The sequence below is a fragment of the Mirounga angustirostris genome, unplaced genomic scaffold, assembly GCF_029215605.1.
Source record: "Mirounga angustirostris isolate CCGP_5_RB_7025 unplaced genomic scaffold, mMirAng1.0.hap1 SCAF_7, whole genome shotgun sequence".
Lineage (NCBI taxonomy): Eukaryota > Metazoa > Chordata > Mammalia > Carnivora > Phocidae > Mirounga > Mirounga angustirostris.
Window position 1 is genome coordinate 88,744,374 of NW_026991715.1, and position 6,000 is coordinate 88,750,373.

Below are 6,000 nucleotides of genomic sequence, written 5' to 3' on the forward strand. Positions count from 1 at the left end.
CCTACTTTAGGCATGAATACTAAGCTATACAATCTGATATAGCCCATCCATCTTCACTCCCAGTAGTGGACAAATTTAGCAGACATGAATTCTAAAGACAATGACTTTTTGAGAGATTGGATCATGTTCCCTTTGGAACAGTTATTGAAAAGGCAAAGTTCAGCAAATCCCTAATTTGGCTTTGCAGTAAGATCTGAAGATAGCAGAAGAGACTAATAATTTTGTCCTCAGAATTATTTCAGATGAAAATGTGCTTGATTTGCTAATACACAGTGCGAGTGATTAACAATTAACTGTGGCAAATTGGTATTTGGGAGTAAACTTTCCAAATTACTTGGATACAAAGAGGAAAGTTAATGAGAGGGAAATAATGAAAGATAAGCCCAAATGGAAAAAATAGCCCTGTAAGTCAAAATATTTTTTTTTCCATAAAATACAGATCATGCTGGGGCACCTGGGTGGCTCAGTCGTTAAGCATCTGCCTTCAGCTCAGGTCATGATCCCAGGGTCCTGGGATCAAGCCCCACATTGGGCTCTGCTCCGCAGGAAGCCGGCTTCTCCCTCTCCCATTCCCCCTGCTTGTGTTCCCTCTCTCACCGTCTCTCTCTCTGTCAAATAAATAAATAAAATCTTTAAATATATATATATATAGATCATGCTACCACAGGTTAAGTGAAGATGAAGCTTTTGCTGAGGATGGGAGCTAGTTGCACTATATCTAAATTCATGTTATCACATAGTTTCTTTGTATCTTAAATAAGAAAAGAACAGTGCTAGAAATGCAAAAAGGAAATTGCCAAGAGCTGAAGAATATTTGAGTAGTCAGATCATCAAAATTTACCAAACAAATTTTTCAAAAGTCATGGTGGCTGAAATAGAATATATAAATTATTTTTTAACTTCTAATTCCCTCATACTATGCTGACCTTAAAATACTATATAGTGTTAAAAACTATGGACTTTAACTCCTGTAAACACCAGGTCATTTTTCTGCCATTCTCTTAGCTGTTCTGTGGTTTATAAAACTATATCCTGGTTTTTGTTAGGCCAATGATGCTTCTTTCAACCTGTATGTTCTATGTGTATTATATTGTTCTTGGTGCTAAATACACTTTCTTTTCTCTGATATTCAGGATAATTCTTTCTCTACTCTTGTGACTATTCACTTATTTTCCTAAATTGTGTGATTGGTACTTCTTTTTAATTAAAAATATTCAACATAGTGTATACTGGTGAAGGTGACCATTGAATATAAAGCAGCATTAGTGAAAAATAACAATTGACAATGAGGCCAAGCATTACCTGGCCCACCTACACCTATTGGAATCTAAACACTTAGCCCCACTGTTGGTCGTTGAACCATGTACCCAGTCTTTCCCCCTGACCATAGCTGTTTGCACCAGAGGTGGATACTTGACCTAAAAGAGACTCATCATCAACTAGCTAGTGACCAAAGACCTGCCTGGCTTAAAAAAAAAAAAAAAGACGGAGCCAATCAACTTGAAATAAAAGTCACAAAGGAAATTTCTGGTTGGTGATTGAGTGCTCGAACTGAAAGATCTTGTAGCATTAGGCTGAGTTAACTTGAAATAACAGAAAACCACATTTAGACCCACCTTAATTTTTTAATTTCAAAGATAGAGAACACTTTCTAAAAACATCTGTGGGGAGAGAGGAATAGGCTGCCTACCAAAAAAAAAAAAAAAAAGGTTGGTATCAGATTTCTCTGCAATACTGAATGCCAAAAAAGAAACAATGGAACAATGTGTGCAGTATTTGGAAGGAAATGGAAATATTACCTAAGAATTTTGAAACCAGCCAAAGTAACATTTAATTTATCTGAAATAGTTGTGTAACTCAGGATTCTTACGGCTGTTAACGAGACCTCTAAAAGATAAGATGTTCATTTAAAGAATATTAGGTGGCTCTCAGGATCTGTTTGAGGGCCAGAAAAATCATTCTTGGAAGCCAAACAGCAGAAAGGATACCCAACCATCTGTGAGACCGCTTCAGTAAAGATTTTCCCTTTGCTTCTCCTAAAAGCCAGAACCATCTGACTATCCTCGGCATAAAATAAGATTACTTGTGGCACTTGCTTCCTCACGCTGCTCACTTCTGGACTGAAGTCTTGCTTGAGTGGACATGATTGGCAGAGGCTATGTCACATGCCTGTAGAGTCTGGGAAAGTCCAAATTTTGGTCTTCATCAAGGAAGCTGGATTCATAAAACATGAACTCTTCAAATCCATGAGGGGTATTTTGAAAGCACTGGGCAACCAGAAACCATGATATGTTTTACCATAGTATTCCTGCTGCCCAAACAATTAAAATAAATGGAAAAGTATTAAGGAAACAAAGTTTGAGCAATAAAACTTTTAAAGCTGAATAAATACGTTAATAATTGTGGTTAATCTGGTAATCTCAGTATGAATGTCTACATAACTCAAAAATGAAAAGATGAAATGTTTAATAATTTTCATAATCTTAAATTCCAGATTACTCTAACCCAAATTGGGAAACGAGTCACAAGGGGAGAGAAGCATGCTAAATTTCTAGTTTTATGTAGGCAGTGTTAATAATACTATTTTATTTTTAAACTTAGAAAAATACAAATTCAATTTTTTACTTTAATGGTAACCCCAATGTTAAAAAATAAAATTTTCCACCTAAATCACTAGCCAAAGACAACAATTCAGAATACTTGATCAAGATATCAAAGAATGGGAGAAATAAAGGGAGAATTAGCCACAAAGAAGCATAAAATGACAGTGTAATACCATAGCAACAAATGGATTAAACATATATAATAATGACTCTCAGATTGGAGTCAAGTAAAAAAGTCCTCCAACTATATGCCATTAATAAAAGACACACTAAAATGATCAAGAATGAATTAAACTAAAAGTACAACTTGCACAGGCAAATGCAAAGAAAGCAGTTAAGGCAAATTTATGTCAGACACAGTATAATTCTGGATACAAGGCATCAAACAATGAAAAAGGAGAGTAACATCACTTACGACTTTCTTTATATTTCAAATGACTTAGCATCAAATGTATGAATCAAAGTTACAAAATATTGACAAAAACCATGGAACAAGTGAGACTCAGTGTTTGACAGATGACTTGGTCTTTACAAAACAAAAGGAACTTTTTATTTAAAACCACAACTTCCTTCCAGACAGGGCAGGGTGGATTTTGTTAAAGGAAGGTTCTCAGAGGTCCATTTCTTTAGCTGAGGACCTTGATGGTTTGGGGATCTGTAAAACCAAGCCTGGAATTTAGGTGGGAGGAGGGTTAGAGAAAATTTCACAGATTTGCTTAAGAGAGGCAAGAACTTGGGATTCTCCGGGTACCCAGGCAATGGGGGGGCGGGAAGGGGGCTGAGGAGTAGAGATAGGGGAGGACAAAAAGAATGAGGAGGCAGCAAAATGAGAAGTCAGGGTCCTATGAAAACCCTGGTGGTGCAGCAGCTAAAATGATTTTAGAAACTGACTATTTTAGTTGGAACCCTAAGTTCTTTGCAAATTCTCTATTCCAGTATTAATGTACTCACTTGTTTTTAATTTTCAGAATCTTTTCTTAACAATTGCAATTGGCTTCACCATCACATTATCAATAATTATTTGAATTTATAAATTATATGTAAGTGTCCACTGTTTCCTCTGTTAACATGTCTTTCACTTTCTTCAATTCAATTATGTTAATATAATTTGGCTTGACTGGACTGTCCTTAAATAGTTACTTTTTTCCAGAAAAGCTAAGTTGGGGATATACTTTCTAAATCCTAGCTTGTTTAAAATTGTTTTCTTGGGGCACCTGGGTGGCTCAGTCGGTTAAATGTCTGACTTCAGCTCAGTTCATGATCTCGGGTTCCTGGGATCGAGCTGGAGTCGGAGTCGGGCTCCCTGCTCAGCGAGGAGCCTGCTTGTCTCTGTACCCCTCCCCCTCCCCCTGCTCATGTGCGCAAGCTCTCTCTCTCTCTCTGTCTCTCATAAATAAAATCTTTTAAAAATTTTGTTTTCTTTTGCCATCACACAAAAGATAATTTGGGTCACAACTTTGGTCACAATTCTTTTTCCTCAGAAAACTTCTATTGTTTACTAAGAAGTTCAACTATCAGTCTAGTTTTGTTTCCATTATATATCACTTTTATTTCCTATCTTGGTGTTTGTAGGGTTTTGGTTTTATCCTTGAAATAAAGAAATTGTACTGGCATAAGTCCAGCTGTGTGTCTTTTTTCCACAACTCTGTCTTTTGATATTGAATCTTTTTGATCTTGATTCTTCAGTAAATATTCTCATGTTATCTCTGTTCTTACTGCTGCTCCTGCATTACTTCCTTTCTCTCACTTTGCAGGGGCAGAAACCAAGCCATAATACTGTTATGAACACCAACTTCAGACCAACCATATTTACCAAAATGGCCCTCTCCATCTGACACCAGTCAGAATCTTGGTGATGCCTATGTGGGGACTATACTGTCAGTTGCTGGTGTCTAGACATTGCACTATATTCCTCTAGAAATGGAAAGAGCACCTATCTTCCACTTCGGTATCAACGTTTTCCCATAAGAGTGCCAAAGCAGTACTGCTTGTGTTCAAATGCTTTAAAGGATTTTTAATGAAACAGTTTCATTAAAACAGATTTTCCTTATACTCTACTCTCCCATCCCAAGATATAGATACAAATCTAACAGAGACTGGATATGGCATGTAGACAAATCTTACTCATAAACACCACGTTGTGCTCTGTATTTTCCCCTGGACAGTGAAAGCTCTGTCATTAGGTCGGGCTGGTGTACTTAACTTTTAGTTATCCTAGGGTAAATTCTGTCTTCTGTAGAAATTGACTTTTTGGGGTTCCTGGATGACTCAGTTGGTTAAGTGTCCGACTCTTGATTTCAGCTCAGGTCTTGATCTCAGTGTTTGAGTTCAAACCCTGCATTTGACTCCATGCTGGGCATGGAGTCTATGAAAGAAAAGAAAAAAGACAGGACAAGACAAGAAAAGAGAAAAGAAAATAGGGAGAGAGGAGGAGAGAGGGAGGGAGGGAGGAAGGAAGGAGGAATGGAAGAAAGGAAGAAAGAAAAGAGAAAAAGAAGGAAGGAAGAAAGAAAGAAAAAGAGAGGAGGAAGGAAGGAAGGAGAGACAGAGAAAGAAAAGAAAGAAAGAAAAAAGAAAGATTGACTTCTGACATTATGGTAGATAGTATTTTCAAAGATGGCATAGTATCTGCCATTCCACATGCTTTTTCACAATATGAGCCTGTTACTGAGCTGGCCCTGTGACTGCCTTGACCAGTAAAATGTAGAGGAAGTTACAAGACCTGGCATTAAAAAGGCCTGGTAGCTTCTACAGTGTGATCTGCAGGAAGCCAGCCACCATGTACGAAGTTCTGAAATTACCATGCTATGAAGAAGTTGCTAAAGAAAAAGTTATTCTGACACTTGGTAAAATGGTAAGGAAGACTTTATTCAAGACTATTGCAATAGGGATATTGCAGTAGAGGAGAGGGATCAGCTCAACTCCAAATGCAGCAAAGACAGTTGGAGATTTATAACCAAAGAACAGAATGAGGGCATGAGTAGATAGAAAATTACTAAGGGTAAATTCTTGTTGAAGACAGGCCAAGGACTTACATATCAGAGATGGGGAATGAGGAATTTGATCAGATATTGAGGGTGATCAGATAACAAGGGTAAGGGGGGACACTCACCACATTTACTGTGATGGTTAATTTTCTGTGTCAAATTAACTGGGCTAAGGGATGCCCAGATAGCCGTTAAAGCATTTCAGGGTGTGCCTGTGAATTTGTTTCTAGAAGAGATTAGCATCTAATCAGAAAACTGAGTAAAGAATATCTGCCTTCACCAATATGGTCAGGCATCATCTAATCTGTTGAGAGTCCAAATAGAACAAAAAGGTAGAGGAAGAGCAAATTTTTCTCTCTCTTCTTGGACTGGGACCTCCATCTCCTGCCCTCCAATATCTGATCTCCTAG